At 52.4% G+C, this 16,017-nt stretch overlaps 1 protein-coding gene across 8 annotated transcripts in view; it reads right to left on the reverse strand.

Moving 5' to 3' along the window:
• The window catches only part of ZMYM3 (zinc finger MYM-type containing 3), a 56,555-nt gene extending 42,059 nt beyond the window's left edge, over window positions 1-14,496 (reverse strand). For 3 of the 8 annotated variants that reach the window (XM_024099805.3, XM_065557404.1, XM_024099804.3), the window contains exon 1: window positions 14,306-14,496. The gene's annotated coding sequence lies outside the window, so the exon portion shown is untranslated. Of the gene's footprint in view, window positions 1-5,283; window positions 7,560-13,609; window positions 14,233-14,305 lie in introns of those variants that run through there. The other 5 variants (XM_005286045.4, XM_042851009.2, XM_042851010.2 and 2 more) reach the window with 3 other exon arrangements.
• Between the last annotated feature and the right edge of the window lie 1,521 nt (window positions 14,497-16,017).

Genomic DNA, 16,017 nt, shown 5'->3' on the forward strand with positions numbered 1-16,017 from the left:
AAATAAAAACACCTTGTAAACGCATGGGGAGAGGACCCCAGATCAGCCTTGCTGATGTCTACCATAGAAACACCCCTGAGGCAGGCCGTAGAGGCACCTGTGTCGAGGCATGCGGTCCAAGGCCCAGGGCTGTCCCTAAGGGGGGTGCGGCACCCAGGACATAGGCACTGAGTTTCTAATCTGCCAGGGGGGTGCTCCCCCTAGGCCCCACCCCCACTCCACCCCTTCCCCCAAGGCCCTGCACCTACCTCTTCCCCACCCCCTCCCCCAAGCACACTGCAACCTTGCTCCTCTCCCCTCCACCCCCAGCGCCTCCTGATGCCACAAAACATCTGATCCGCGGCAGGCAGTAGGCGCTGATCGGTGGGGCCTGCTGGTGAGCAGGAGGCGCTGGGGGAGGTTCTGTGAGGGGGGCTCCTCCTCGCCTCCCCCCGCCTGCCTGCCACCCGCTGCTTGCCTCCCTGTTCGCCTCTTCACCCCGCTCACCCACCTGCCTTACCTCACCGCCCAAAGCACAGGACCCGGGGCAGTCGCCCCAATTTTCCGTACCCAAGGGACAGCTCTGCTGAGCCAGTCTTCTCATTTCAGGCAGTCAGGACCAGTGTTCCCTCTAATTTTTCCCACTCATGTGCGGAACGAATTTTGTTATGTGCACCAATATGGAGGTGTTGAGTGACACATCACCTTCATATTGGTGCACATTACAAAATTCATGTGGTGGGGCCGAGGCATTTGGAGTGTGGGAGGAGGCTCCAGGCTAGGGTAGAGGGTTGGGGTGAGGGGTGCGAGGGCTCTGGCTGGGGGTGCAGTCAAGGTTGAAGGGTTTGGAGTGCAGAATGGTGCTCCAGGGCTATGGCGGGGCGAGAGTACTCCCTGCAGCTCTCTCTCCCTGTGGCAGCTCCAGGGCTGGAGCTGTAGGATAAGCACCCCTTCCCTGGTCCCAGCAGGCCCAGGCTGGGGTTGGTTCGGGCCCAAGGGGGAGGGGCACCCCGTCTGCGCCTGGGTTCAGGACTCTAGGCCCCATCTGGGTCGCACCACCAGGCCAGTCCCACATCTGGGGGTGAGGCGGGCCACGCCTAGGGGCGGGCCGGGCCACAGCAGAGTTGAGGCCAGCAGAGGGGCGCCCCTCCCCCAGCTGGTCCCCGGGCGGGTTCCTTGAGTGCCTGCGCGGCACTAAACAGACTGCTGGGCAGGTTACAGGGAACTTGAGTCAGGACACCGTAACATGAAATGCAGTAAGACTTCAGCTCACACAGTATCTTTCTGTGAACAACACTGCCCAGCATATTGGTGTCCAAAACTAGTTGGACTATCGAAGAACAACTAAAGGACTTCAGCATATAGAAAAAGGCTTCACTGAGGTGAGCATGTGGGTGAGGGAAAACTTAATAGGCCAACAGACTACTGAAGCGGAACTCCATCACCACAAAGTGGGTTCTAAGATAAGCCCAGAGCACCACCATATCCTTGTAAAACCTGGAATAACGTGCACCAGCGGCTGGGGCATGACTGCAGTCATTGTTCAGTTTCATTAGCTTTCTCAGGACCGCGCTGATACCACTTGAAACAAGGCTTTTTAGTGAATGGTTTGAAGAGCAATAAGCCCTGCATAAGGCCAATAAGGAGCTACAGATAGTGCCTGGCTGTGACAGGTTCATGGCAGGCTGAAACAGTTGCCCAATGTACCTGGATGGAGTTAGTTGGACTCAGGCAGAAGTAAGGGGTCTCTTTGTACCTCACTGCAAACTTTTTCCACTTGGAGTTGTAGGTTCTTCTGCTAGGTGGCTTTCAAGAGGCCACAAGTTGCCTGCTTAAAGACACCATGACTACAGATCTCTGCCTTGCCAGGAGCCATGCTCTGAAAGCCAGATTCTCAGACCGAGGATCAGCTTTGGCGATCTGCAACAGGTCAATGAACCACACCTATCTGGGAGGGCAGAGGGCTTTTGGGATCATTGAGCGTCTCTCTCTCTCCTGGACTTTGCCAGAAAGTCTCCTTTCATAGGCCTGCCCAGGAGGCGTCCCTTTATAATGTGGGATTTTCTTAGTGCCACGAGCAGGACACTAGTGGCTTATTGTTCATGGGAGTGCTGAAGTGATCCACCTTTGGTGCCCTTTCCATGGGGGAGATGTAATCCACGGACCACTCTCGAGGATCTACCACAGATCTGTCTGCAATCACATCTTCCTTTCTTCAATCCTTAGTGGAACAAAGGATCTGGTCCAAGAGGTGAATATATAGTAGAACCTCAGAATTACAAACACCTCAGGAATGGAGGTTGTTTGTAACTCTGAACAAAACATTATGATCTTTCAAAGGTTTACAATTGACTTAATCCAGCTTTGAAAATTTGCTATGTAGAAGGAAAATGCTGCTTTTAACAATTTTAATGTAAATGAAACAAGCACAGAAACAGTTTCCCTACCTTGTCAAATTTTTTTTAATCTCTTTTTTTTTTAAGTAGTTTACATTTAACAGTACTGTATTTGCTTTTTTTTGGTCTCTGCTGCTGCCTGATTGCATACTTATGCTTCCAAATGAGGTGTGTGGTTGACGGGTCAGTTCGTAACTCTGAACTGCCTGGTAATAGCGACCATAATGTAATTAAATTTAACATCCTTGTAAGGGGGAAAAATGCCAAAAGAAACCCACCACGGCAGCATTTAATTTCAAAAGGAGGAACTGCACAAAAGTGAGGAAGCTAGTTAAGCAGAAATTAAAAGGAAAAGTCACAAGGATGAAATGCCTACAAACTGCATAAAGACTATTTAAAAACATCATCACAGAGGCTCAAACTAAATGTATATCCAAATTAAAAAACAAGCAAACAAAAAAAACCCAGTAAGATGACCAAAAAAGTGCCACCATGACTAAAACAGCAGAGTAAAAGAGGCACTTAGAGGCAAAAAGGCATCCTTTCAAAATCAGAAGTCAAATACTACTGAGGAAAACAGAAAGGAGCATAAACCCTGGGAAGTCAAGTGTAAAAGTATAAGGCAGGCAGGCCAAGAAAGAATTTGAAGAGTAACTATCTAATGATAGCTAATAACAGAGAAAACAGAAAAATTATTTATTTATTTGTACATCAGAAGCAGGAAGCCTGCCAAACAATCGGTGGGGCCACTAGACGGCTGAGTTGCTAAAGGAGCGCTCAAGGAAGACAAGGCAATTGCGGAGAAGCTAAATTAATTCTTTGCATCAGTCTTCATTGCAGAGGATACGGGGGAGTATATCTCCAGCCATACTTTTTAGGTGACCAATTTGATCCACTGTCCCAGACGGAAGTGTCACTAGAGGAGGTTTAAGAACAAATTGATAAATTAAAAAATAATAAGTCACCAGGACCAGATGTTATTCACCCAGAAGTTCTGAAGGAACTAAAATATAAAATTGCAGAACTACAGTATGTAACCTCTCTCTTAAATCAGCCTCTTTACCTGATGACTAGAGATAGCTAATGTAATGATTTTGTTTGTTTGTTTTTAAAAAACTGCTTCAGAGGTGATCCTGGCAATTACAGGCCAGTAAACCTAACTTCAGTATCATGCAAATTGGTTTAAAACTATAGTAAAGAACAGAATTATCAGACACGTAGATGAACACGATATGTTGGGGAAGAGTCAACTCAGCTTTTGTAAATGGAAATTATACTTCACCCATCTATTAGAATTCTTTGAAGGGGGGTCAACAAGCATATGCACAAGGGGGATCCAGTGGATATAGTGCACTTGGACTTTCAGAAAGCCTTTGTCAAGGTCCCTCACCAAAGGCTGTTAAGCATAGTAAGCAGTCATGGGATAAGGGGGAAGGTCCTCTCATGGGTCAGTAACTGGTTAAAAGACAGGAAACAAGAGTAGGGATAAATGGTCAGTTTTCACAATAAAGAGAGATAAATAGTGAGATCCCCAAAGATCTGTACTGAACCAATGCTGTTCAACATATTCATAAGTGATTTGGAAAAGGGGGTAAACAGTGAGGTGGCAACATTTGCAGACGAAAAAAAAGTTACCCAAGAGTTAAGTCCAAAGCAGACTGTGAAGAGTTACAAAGGGATCTCACAAAACTGGGTGACATCATGGCAGATGACATTCAATGTCGATAAATGCAAAGTAATGCACATTGGAAAAAAATAATCCTAACTATACATATAAAATGATGGAGTCTAAATTAGCTGTTACCACTCAAGCACTGGATAGGTCCCTGAAAACATCTGCTCAAAATGCAGCAGCAGTCAAAAAAGCCAACAGAATGCTAGGAACCATTAGGAAAAGGATAGATAATAAGACAGAAAATATCAGAATGCCATTATATAAACCTATAGTACACCCACATCTTGAATACTGCACGCACTTTCAGTAGTCCCATCTCAAAAAAGATGTATTAGAATTGGAAAAGGTACAGAGAAGGGTAATGAAAATGATTAAGGGTATGGAACAACTTCTATACAAAGAGAGATTAAAGAGACTGGGACTGTTCAGTTTAGAAAAGTGACAATTATGGAGGGATATGATAGAGGTCTATAAAATCATGAATGGTGTGGCGAAAGTGAATAAGGAAGTATTATTTGCCCCTTCACATAAATACAAAAACTAGGGAGACAAGGTGGGTGAGGTAATATCTTTTATTGGACCCACTTCTGTTGGCAAGAGAGACAAGCTTTTGACCTGAAGAGAAGCTCTGTGTAAGTTTGAAAACTTGTCTCTCTCACCAACAGCAGTTGGCCCAGTAAAAGATATTACCTCACCCACCTTGTCTCTCTAATATTCTACTACTAGCACAGCTACACCACCACAACATACAAGAACTAAGGGTCACCCAAATGAAATTAATAGGCAGAAGGTTTAAAAAAAATAAAAATAAAATAAAAGGAAGTACTTCTTCACACAAAGCACAGTCAACCTATGGAACTCACTGCCATGGGATGCTGTGAAATCTAAAAGCATAAATGGATTCAAAAACGAATTAGACAAGTTCATGGAGGATGTCTAATGGCTAATGTCTAATAGCCATGATGGTCAGGCATGCAACCCCATGCTCTGGGTAAACCTAAACCTCCAACCGCCAAAACCTGGGCCTGGATGACAAGATGATCACTTAAAATTGCCCTGTTCTGTTCATTCCCTCTGAAACATCTGGCAGCGGCCACTGTCAGAGATAGGATACTGGGATAGATGGACCATTAGTTTGACCCAGTATAGCCGTTCTTATGTTCCCTGCCAAGTGCCTGCTGACAAAAAAATGGGAGGGACACAGCTTGTTCCCAAATCTGGACTGCCCAGTACCTCCTTGTCTGTTGACTGAAATGGGTATCAGGTTGCCATGCTTTCCATGAAGACCATCACTGGGGATACAAGATCACTGAAGGTCTTTGGGATTAGGATAGGACTCCATCTCCAGAACATTTATGTGCAACTGCTGTTCCTGAGGAGACAAAGTTCAATGAAGGGGTAGTCCCTCAGCTGCAGTTTAGATAGGAGGTGTTGAGACATCCAATCTGTTACACAGATATGAAATGGAAGCCCTTGTGTTGCTTATTTCCAGTGGGATCCCAGGGTCTGCTGAGGTTGCCTCATGTGCAGATTGTGCCATGGAAACTACAAACACAGTTGTAGCCACTAGATAGAACATTCATAGCATGGCCTGTACTGTCACCTGCTGACTTTTCATTATCTTTTCTGCCAAGCGAATTAGATGTTGGATCCCATCCTAGGCAGGAAAGATTTGAGTTGAGATATCTAAGAGGGCTCCTGAATATGACAATTGTCTTCTGGTGCAAGTTGGAACTTTAGTCATTAAGCTTCTTGATAAAGTATCCTAAGAACCCCACGGGATATACACACTGATCTTTGACACCAACCAGAGCAGTGTCCTTAATCAGTTAATTGCCATGGCAGGGGAATGTCGGGGCTACCTACAGAGACCAGGAGTCCACAACTACCAAGCATTTAATGAAAACACAGTGCTGATGCCAGTCCAAAAGTGCAGATAATGCTGTTCCCCTACAACCAATCAGATATTCCCAGTGCTTGAGGCGTTTCCCTTTGTGCACAGAAGCATCATTAAGGTCCAGGGCATTCAAGCAGCTGATTTTCTCTAGCACACACGATGGCTCCTAGGGTAACCATCTTAAACTTTTCTTTTGCCAGATACCGATTCAGATTTCCAAGATCCAGGCTGTGCTGGAAATTTCTCATCTTTTTGACTATCAGAAAGTATCTAGAACAATGAAGGTGTTAAACAACTTCTACTAAAGTTCAACATTTTTAAATCAGCAAGTCCAGGTGAGATGGGGTGACGACTCACCAGCGTGACGCCTCCTGATGGTTGTCCAGGGAATTAGCTCTTTCTCCAGCTTCGGAGCGACCTCTGATGGCTGATGTCTTGCCTGCCGCTGGCCCCTGTGTCCCTCCCAGACCCCGGTGCCCTTTGTCTCGGGGTTCTGCTCTCTGCAGTACCCACGCAGTCTCTGGGTCTCCCCTCCCAGGGGAACTCCCAACCCTCTATCCCCAACCTTGCCTCAATGGCTACTGCCAGTCATCATCTAGCCCCCGCTCCCTGGGGCGGACTGCAGTCTCTAAACCACTCATCATTGGCAGAGGCAGCTGGCCCCCTTGCCAATCTCTGGGTTGCCCCTCTGCAGCCCCAGTACCTTTTGTGGGCTCTTAACTCGGCCTGCAGCCTGGGCTTTGCTAGGCTGGAGCTCCCCAGCTCCCTCTGCCCTTCCCCAGCACTACTCCACTCTAGGTAACATCCTCAGCTTCCCAGGCAGTCAGGTCCTTCTCTCTCAAGAAAATTAGAGGAAGTGTATGTCTGCAGCTTCTGACCCACAGCCCTCTTATAAGGCCCAGCGGGGCCCTGATTAAGCTGACCATAGCTGTGGCTGCTTTCCCTACCAGCCCAGCTTTCCCCACTGCAGCTGCTTTATCCCCTTCAGGCAGATAACTTGCACCCAAGAGTTTTAAATGAATTGGCCAAGGAACTCTCTGGACCAGTAATGTTAATTTTCAGGTTTCAGAGTAGCAGCCGTGTTAGGCTGTATCCGCAAAAAGAACAGGAGTACTTGTGGCATTTAGTAAATCTTTAAATAATGGGAAATTTCCAGAGAACTAGAAAAAAGCTTATCTTGTGCAATATTTAAAAAGGGCAAGCAGGACACTGATCTCAAGCAAAATAATGGAACAGCTGATAAGTGACTCAATCAATAAAGAATTACAGGATGATAATATAATTAATATCCAGTCAACGTGATTTTAGATAATAGGTCTTGTCAAACAAACTGGATATTATTTTTTGAGACGATTACAAGTTTGATTGATAAGAGTAATTGGGTGGACAAAACACCCCTAGAGTTCTGTAAGGCATTTGACTTAGTACCACACAACATTCTGATTCAAAAATTAGCACTATACAATATTAACATAGCCAGATTTTAATACACTTATGTGCTAACAGATGATTCTCCATTAACATTTTGAGATCTATCAATGAATGACTGTGTTGCGAAAGACTGGTTCTCAGCCCAATGCTACTCAATACTTTTATCAAGGACCTGGAAAAAGTAAAAGTTTACTTACCAGTAACTTTTGTTCTTCATGAGTCAACTCTGATTTCATACTTGGAAGATTGGCACCCCCTTGTCTGAGGGGCTGTCCACTGGGGCTGCATGACCTTAGTGACATTGACATTCAGTTTCATAACTCATATCAAGGGAGCACAGCCCCCAAACATATCAGTTCCTTCCTATCTGCCACCAAGAGCATTAGGGAACTATGGTGTGTGGTCAGCCCCGCAGATCTGGGCTAATCCCCTTGGTTTAAATAGTTATAGCTCAATTATTACTGCTGATAAAGTTGGCAGAGGCCATTAAGGTTGATGGGAGTGGTATGAGGAGGACAAGATCACTGTTACAGAGAAATTCAGATCACTTGATAAATCAAACTCCATACATTTTAATACAACCAAATGCAAGGGCCAACATACAGGAACAAAAGAGTAGGTTATACTTACAGGGTGGGGCCTGTATCTGGGAAAGCTGAGCCTCTGCAAAGGATGTTGTAGATAATCAACTGAACATGAGCCCCCATTGCAATGCTGCAGCTAAGATGGATAATGCCATTATTGGTTGTTGTGGTGATGTAAATGACTCCCGCACCGCCATCAGGCAAGGTGGTGTTACAGAACTCCTTTGGTCACAACCAGCTCCAATTTGACAAGCCTCTGAGGCTCGTCAGGTCTTGGGGTTGGCCCTTAAAAGGGAGGAATCCAGGCTAGTTGAGGAGGCCCTCTGAAACAAGCAGACCTGGAGCACAGGGCTCCCAGCCCCGGGCCCTAGGTTACTGAAGGAAAGGCTTGAGCACGCTGCCTGGCCTAGCCTTTGGAGAAAGAAGACGGAAAAGAAAACCAGCCTTTGTTGGAACCCCCGGGACTAAGCCTTGGCTTTAGCTATAGGGGCCAAGACTTCCTTTGGGGATCTGAATGACTGGCTTCCCCTTATTGGCACAAAGCCCCGAGGGCGATGGAAGTATTTTCTTTTTCATTTGGACTGTTCTGTACCCACCAAAGGGGGTGGACTCAAGCAGCACAGATGAAGGGACATCCCGAAGGGGATTTCAAGTAACGAGGTAATGATGTAGGAGGTAAGTGAAATGCCCTTCCCCACTTCAAGGGTGCAACTGGGGAATGTAGCCTTTGACAGATGTAGAAACAGGGAGAGCAGGAGGAGGGAGTGGCATTCCCCCCATGCATATGGCACTGGTGAGATTATTGCTGGAATATAGGGTCCAATTCTAGTGTTTACACTTTTAAAAGGACATTAAACAAGAGGATTCAAGAAAGAGCCATAAGAAGCAGACAAGGTTTGGAAAGCTTGCCTTCCAATGAGAGACGTAAGGAGCTCCATCTATTTAGTTTATTGAAAATTAAGTTAAGAAGGGACTTTATCACAGCCTAGAAATATTTACATGGGGAAATTTCTGATAGCAGATGGCTCTTTCATCTAGCAGAAAAGGCAGAACAAGATCCAATGGCTAGAAGCTGAAGTTGGACAAATTCAACCTGAAAGTAAGGCACAAATTTCTAACAGCACAGGTAACTAACCACTGGCCAACAGAGATTCTCCATCATTTGCAGTCTTTACATTCCCAGTGTCTTAAGTTATTGGACTCAATGCAGGAATCACTGGGTGAGGTTCTCTGGCCTGAGTTATGTAGGAGGTCAGATTAGATGAGCACAATCGCCCGCTCCTGGCCTTTGAATCTGTACCAATCTTCTAGCTCATACGAGTCTAAATAGCAGCCATCCACGCCATGATCCCTCAAGCCTGCCCCCCCATGCAGCTGGAATGGTCTACACAATATGGGTCATCCCAAGCTCTCTGGAAAACACCATCACTGGCTTTGCCACAACTATCCGTGCCAGGGACACCAGCACCAAGACTAGAGTTTCTTGCACCTGGAGCACCAAACTCTTGGGGTTCAAGCCTCAGGTCTTGGTGCAGTAGTTACTCTGATTCATCAAGTGATCGTACACCTGCCAAGAGAGAGCAACAGGATGCCCTGAAGTCGGTATTGTAGGCTTCAGGATAGTTTCACAAGAGCAGCAGTAATCAAACTAGGTTGCCCAGAATATACACAGAAACTTTATCCTCCTCCCTGCTTCAGCCAAGTGAATGCAGGAGGGTGAAATCCAGAAGCCTTAAGGCAGAACTGTCCAGAGTTGGGGCTTTGACAGGGTGTGTCAGAAAGCCCAACTTACAGGGCCACTCTGGGATGCCTCAGAGGGCTTGAAGGTACTCCACACGCCTCTTCACCACTCAGGTACATCCACTGATGTGTCCAACACCTCGGCACTAGTGGTAAACTCTGAGGCAGACAATATCCGCATGCTCAGCAGCCTGTGACAGATTTTGGAGCAGAGGAGCAGCCTCCTTCCTCCTTGTTTTCCCTTCTTCTGACACCAACGGCCCTCTGCTGATACCTATGTCACCTCTTTGCCAAGTGATGGCAGATATTAGGGCTTTGCCCATTAGCTTCCCAGTGGAGAAGTGAACAATATGGAATCTGGGTGTATTCCAAGTGTAACTCATTTTATTTGCATACATACACCAGCCCCGGAACAGAAATGCAGGCAATCCCTTTTTTTCAGGAATATCAGCCCAACTCCAATGCCTGATTCCCAGGGAGCAATTCGGTCTCAAGAATTGACCCCAGTCAGAGACCAAGGCAGAAAGCAAACTCTCCTGCAGCTTGCACAGCTCCCTCTCCAAGAACCACTGCCTCTACCCAGAACCTCACCTGTAAAACAAACGCCACCACAAGCATTTCTTTGCAGACCAAAAACCTGCCACCAAAAGACACCTGCCAAAACAATACCATACACAAAAACAGGGTGAGTGAAGAACAAGCATCAAACAGAGAGACACTTAAGTGGATGTCGCTCAGTGTCAAGTCACCAGCCAAGAGACAAAAACAGGTATTGGAGCCCTGGAAAAGGCCAAAGAATAGTGGCTCCTCAATGCCAAGGAAATTGCCCAAACATGCACCACCATGCCCAGGCAATGGCCTCAAAACTTCCCACAGATGACCACAGCTGCCTGGAAAGCAGTTGCAGACACAAACCACCACCAGATGAGTATAGCTGAGACATGGGGAAGAGCTGGAGTGCTGGTTTGATGAGGTGCAGTCCCTGAAGCAAGCTCATTTACTAGCTGTGATGTTGAACATTTGGAGACATTTATACTCCGTGGGGATGGCAGACAAAACTGCCAGTAAGCAGCCTGGCACTGATGCCATGCTATTTTCTAGGGCCCCAAAACCTGAACAGCTAGGAGAGGGTTCTAACGAGTCTTGAGCTAGGAACCAAAGACCCATCAGTGAGAATCCAGCACAGATCAGGTTCTTAGAAAAGGAATTTTCTCCCCATATGCAGGTGTATACAATTGGCCGGGAGCATTACAGGGAATTTTCACCTTTCCCGAGGTGAATTGCATCAGGAATTGGTAGAAGCAGAATGCTGGTTTGGATAGACCAGTGGTTCCCCCCCCCCCTACATTGGTAAATCCTAGGTTTCTCTTCCTTTACGTTGATTAACTCCAAGTATGGGCAATTGGAGAGGCCCATGAGCTCTGGCCTGGGGATAGCCACAGGAATCTGCTGGCAGGGTCCATGCCCATCAACCAAGAACACTTTTCATTTGGGAAGGAGGAAGAGGTAGAGAATGGGGTCTCTTACGCCAGATCTATACCAGCAAAGCGCTCCTAGTGTGGACTCAGCTATACCCTCTAACCCTGAGCAAAACAAGCTAGACTAGTAAAAGTGCAGTTTTGCCACTGTGTCTACCCTACAGGCTGCTGCCAGCACAGCTATATCAGTCAGGGATCACACCACTTCACAGCTCAAACTCATAGCTCCGCCAGCAGAAGTCTGTAGCCTAGACACAATCTTAGGCTTCTCTCCCACCCACCCAATTTAAAGCTATAGGACCTAACTTTGATCCTTTGTCCCAGATGCCAGATTTTTATTGGGAGTCTGGAGTGACCAGCTGTTTGGGTGGGATTGTTACACTGCCCCCAGCAGCCCGGGGGGGGGGGGGGGGGAGGGCAGAAATGACTTTAGGCACAAAGGGAACTTGGAATGGGGCCTGGCTTGTGAATGGGCAAGAGGCATGGTTGGAGCAATGGGGTGCAGCTTGGTTTGGCTTTTGCTCCATCAACCCCAGAGGGCAAATGTGCTACTGTCCCTTTCAAGATGAGAAATTAAGCTAGGATGGAGGTGATGACAAAGTCATGCTCTAATCAGGAGCTTTGAATTTGGGAGGTAGTTTGAGGGAATGGCAGCACAGTTTACAAGGAAGAAGCAGAGTGATGAGAAGTGAGTGAGCTGCAGGCTAGAATCAGAGCTGGGACAACACATCAGGAAATGAGAGAAAGCTTCTACTGGGGCAGAAAAGTAACTCAAATAATAGCTCCTTCTGACTTAGTTGAGAGGGTCATCCCCACCCTGTATCCCAGAGCCATGCACCATACCCCATACCACAAGACCACTCCCTGCAGCCCAGAGCCACATCTCAACCCTTACCCTGAACAAGTCCACATGGCAGGTAAAACCCCACCTCCACCCCACAGAGCCATACCCACTCCCATCAACAGCCACAGCCCACCCCTTGCAAGCATGTTCTGCAGGCACCACCAGCAGATATGTCCCACCACAACCAATCCAACAGCAACCTCCAGGCAGAGCTTTGCCCTGCCCCACCCCATTCCCACTCTCCCAGGCACACCCTCTGGGTAGAGCTGTTGCTTTAGGGACACAAAGGCATCTCCTCCTTTTTCCCCACTCTAGGGCCTACAACATAGCTCAGGAAGAGGGAGCTGGAGTCTAGTGTGACTCCAGCATCAGCAACAGTATTTTTAGGCACTCTCAAATACAAACTTTTTATTCTCACGTGTGGCGAGCCAAGCACATGGGACACTCGGCAGATAAAGTCTCTGCCCAAAGGGCATGCAAACCAGGTGGCGAAGAGGAGGGGAAAGGGCTCTGGAAAAGCCCTGCTTGACTCTGATGTGGAAAAAGGTATTGGGAAAACAAGCTCAATAGGTGTAAATGTTCCAATCCCATTTGGCGTCTGAGGGAAACAAGAAGTCCCCCAGGCCAAAGCACAACCTACAATCAACCACTGTATAGCCAACCACGGGCAACGCACCATCTTAGCTGGGCTAACCAAAGGCTTGCAGGGCTTCTAATGATGTCAGAACATGGGGGTAGAAGAGACACACTGTATTTCCTGGAGACCCAGAGCAAGCACTCAACGCCAGCACAGCCTGGTCTGAAATTCTGGGCAGTGGGGCAGACTAGGGACCCAGACTGCCCCACGTGCTGGCAGGCATCAACACTCAGCTGCGGCCACCTGCCACCAGCACAGACAGAAACAATCCTAGAGACAGCTCCTCATCTGCTCCACCCTTTCCCCATAGACCCCTACCATCTTCTCTCCCACTTCCCTAGAACACAGGTACCCTCCCCCATGAGGGGAGCAGCACCCGCCCCTGCGCTCCCAACCCTGTTCCCCCTCCCCCATGAGGGGAGCAGCACCCGCCCCTGCGCTCCCAACCCTGTTCCCCCTCCCCCATGAGGGGAGCAGCACCCGCCCCTGCGCTCCCAACCCTGTTCCCCCTCCCCCATGAGGGAAGCAGTACCCGCCCCTGCGCTCCCAACCCTGTTCCCCCTCCCCCATAGCGGCTCTGTAGATATATGCTCCCTCCCTCCCCCTTGCGCGGAAAAGGGGGCGGGGTAGGTGCGCGCCCCCTCCCCCCTGCGCGGAAAGGGGGCGGGGGAAGGGTCGGTGCGCGCCCCCTACAATGCGCGGAAAGGGGATAAGGGTCGGCGCGCGCCCGTCACCATGCCCAGAGGGGGCCCCTCCTCCCAGGGGCCCGGCCCCTCTCCGCACGGGCACCCCAGCCCCGCCCCCACCCGGGAGCAGAGGCAGAAGGCACCCCGCGGGCGAAGGCTGGAGCCGCCACCCCCTCCCTATCCGGGACCGCGCCGCCCCGCAGGCCGCGCTAAACCACCGCAACCAATGAGGACCCGCCCCCAGCTCGACCGCGGCTCGTACCTGGCTCGCCGCGCCGCCCGCACTGCCCGGAGCCCGGATTCGGGTCGCGGCCCCTTTAAATGGAGGCGCCGCTCCGAGCCCTCAGCGCGCTGCAGCCCAAGGGGGGGCGGGGGCGACTCCCCATTGGCTGCGGCGGGAGGGGGGTGGTTCCCTATTGGCTGCGGCGGAGCTTGGGCTCGCGAGACTCCCTTTTAGAGGGCAGCCCCGAAAACCCGGAGCGGACTCAAGTGTCCGGGATCGGAGGCAGAACCTGGGATCTGCAGGGCGGCCCGAAAACGCGGGGTGGATTTTCGGATCGGAGGAGGATAAAGCCTAAAGAAGCTGGAGCATAGCCCAGAATGGGGGGAGCCCGGGAAACTCGGTGTGGCAGCCGGGCCCGGTAAGGGACGCTGCCTCCGCAGCTGCCCCCCATGCTTGCTTGTGGGGTGAAATCCCGGCGCGGAACCCGGGATCAGGAACGGCACCGTTTGCATCGTCCCCTCCTGGGGGCTGCCCGCAAAGTGCGGAGCGGATCCTGCCGCCGGAGCGGGAGTACACCACCCCCCGGAGCCGTCTGCCCCGTTAACCCTCTCGGGCCCGGGAGAGGCCGCTGCGAAACGGGCCCCGCCTCGAGCCCCGCGATGGCTGGCCTCGGCCCCGGGCGGCCCTGCCCTGCGAGCGCGCGGGAGCCGCCCCCCGGCCCGCTCCGGCCCCTACCTGCGCCACTCGGGAGCCGCCCGGCCCGCTCCGGGCTCCGCCGCCGCCTCCCTGGAGCTGGAGCGTCTCCCCCGGGCGGTGAGTGACAGCGCGGCCGGGCGGGGCTTCGGCGGGGGCCCGGGACACGGCACCGCCCCCGGGCTGGGCTGCGCCCGGACCCCCGCCCGCCCCCGGGCACCCGCCCACTCCCACGGACCCCCGCCCCCCACGAACCCCCCCCACTTCTCCTCACCCGCCGGGCCCCGCCCACTGCCGGGCACCCCCCCATGGCCCCCTCCCCTCACTGACACCCTGACTCTCCTCATCCCCCGCCCCCCACGGACACCCCCACTTCTCCTCACCCGCCGGGCCCCGCCCACTGCTGGGCACTCCCCCCATGGCCCCCTCCCCTCACTGACACCCCCGACTCTCCTCACCCCCCGCTCCCCACGGACACCCCGACTCTCCTCACCCGCCGGGCCCCGCCCACTGCCGGGCACCCCCCAATGGCCCCCTCCCCCCACGGACAACCCCACTTCTCACCCGCTGGGCCCCGCCCACTGCCGGGCACCCCCCCATGGCCCCCTCCCCTCACTGACACCCCCGACTCTCCTCACCCCCCGCTCCCCACGGACACCCCGACTCTCCTCACCCGCCGGGCCCCGCCCACTGCTGGGCACCCCCCCATGGCCCCCTCCCCTCACTGACACCCCTGACTCTCCTCATCCCCCGCCCCCCACGGATACCCCAACTCTCCTCACCCCCCGCCCCCCATGGACACCCCGACTCTCCTCACCCGCCGGGCCCCGCCCACTGCCGGGCACCCCCCCATGGCCCCCTCCCCTCACTGACACCCCCGACTCTCCTCACCCCCCGCTCCCCACGGACACCCCGACTCTCCTCACCCGCCGGGCCCCGCCCACTGCCGGGCACCCCCAATGGCTCCCTCCCCCCACGGACACCCCCACTTCTCACCCGCCGGGCCCCGCCCACTGCCGGGCACCCCCCCATGGCCCCCTCCCCTCACTGACACCCCCGACTCTCCTCACCCCCCGCCGCCCCACGGACACCCCGACTCTCCTCACCCGCCAGGCCCCGCCCACTGCCAGGCACCCCAATGGCCCCCTCCCCTCACTGACACCCCCGACTCTCCTCATCCCCTGCCCCCCACGGATACCCCGACTCTCCTCACCCGCCAGGCCCCACCCACTGCCGGGCACCCCCCATTGCTCGCTTCCCTCACTGACACCCCCGACTCTCCTCACCCCCCGCCCCCCACGGATACCCCGACTCTCCTCACCCGCCAGGCCCCACCCACTGCCGGGCACCCCCCCATGGCCCCCTCCCCTCACTGACACCCCCGACTCTCCTCACCCCCCGCCCCCCATGGACACCCCGACTCTCCTCACCCGCCGGGCCCCGCCCACTGCTGGGCACTCCCCCCATGGCCCCTCCCCTCACTGACACTCCCGACTCTCCTCATCCCCTGCCCCCCACGGACACCCCGACTCTCCTCACCCGCCGGGCCCCGCCCACTGCCGGGCACCCCCAATGGCTCCCTCCCCCCACGGACACCCCCACTTCTCACCCGCCGGGCCCCGCCCACTGCCGGGCACCCCCCCATGGCCCCCTCCCCTCACTGACACCCCCGACTCTCCTCACCCCCCGCCCCCCATGGACACCCCGACTCTCCTCACCCGCCGGGCCCTGCCCACTGCCGGGCACCCCAATGG

This window comes from Chrysemys picta, chromosome 9 (assembly GCF_011386835.1).
Source record: "Chrysemys picta bellii isolate R12L10 chromosome 9, ASM1138683v2, whole genome shotgun sequence".
NCBI lineage: Eukaryota > Metazoa > Chordata > Testudines > Emydidae > Chrysemys > Chrysemys picta.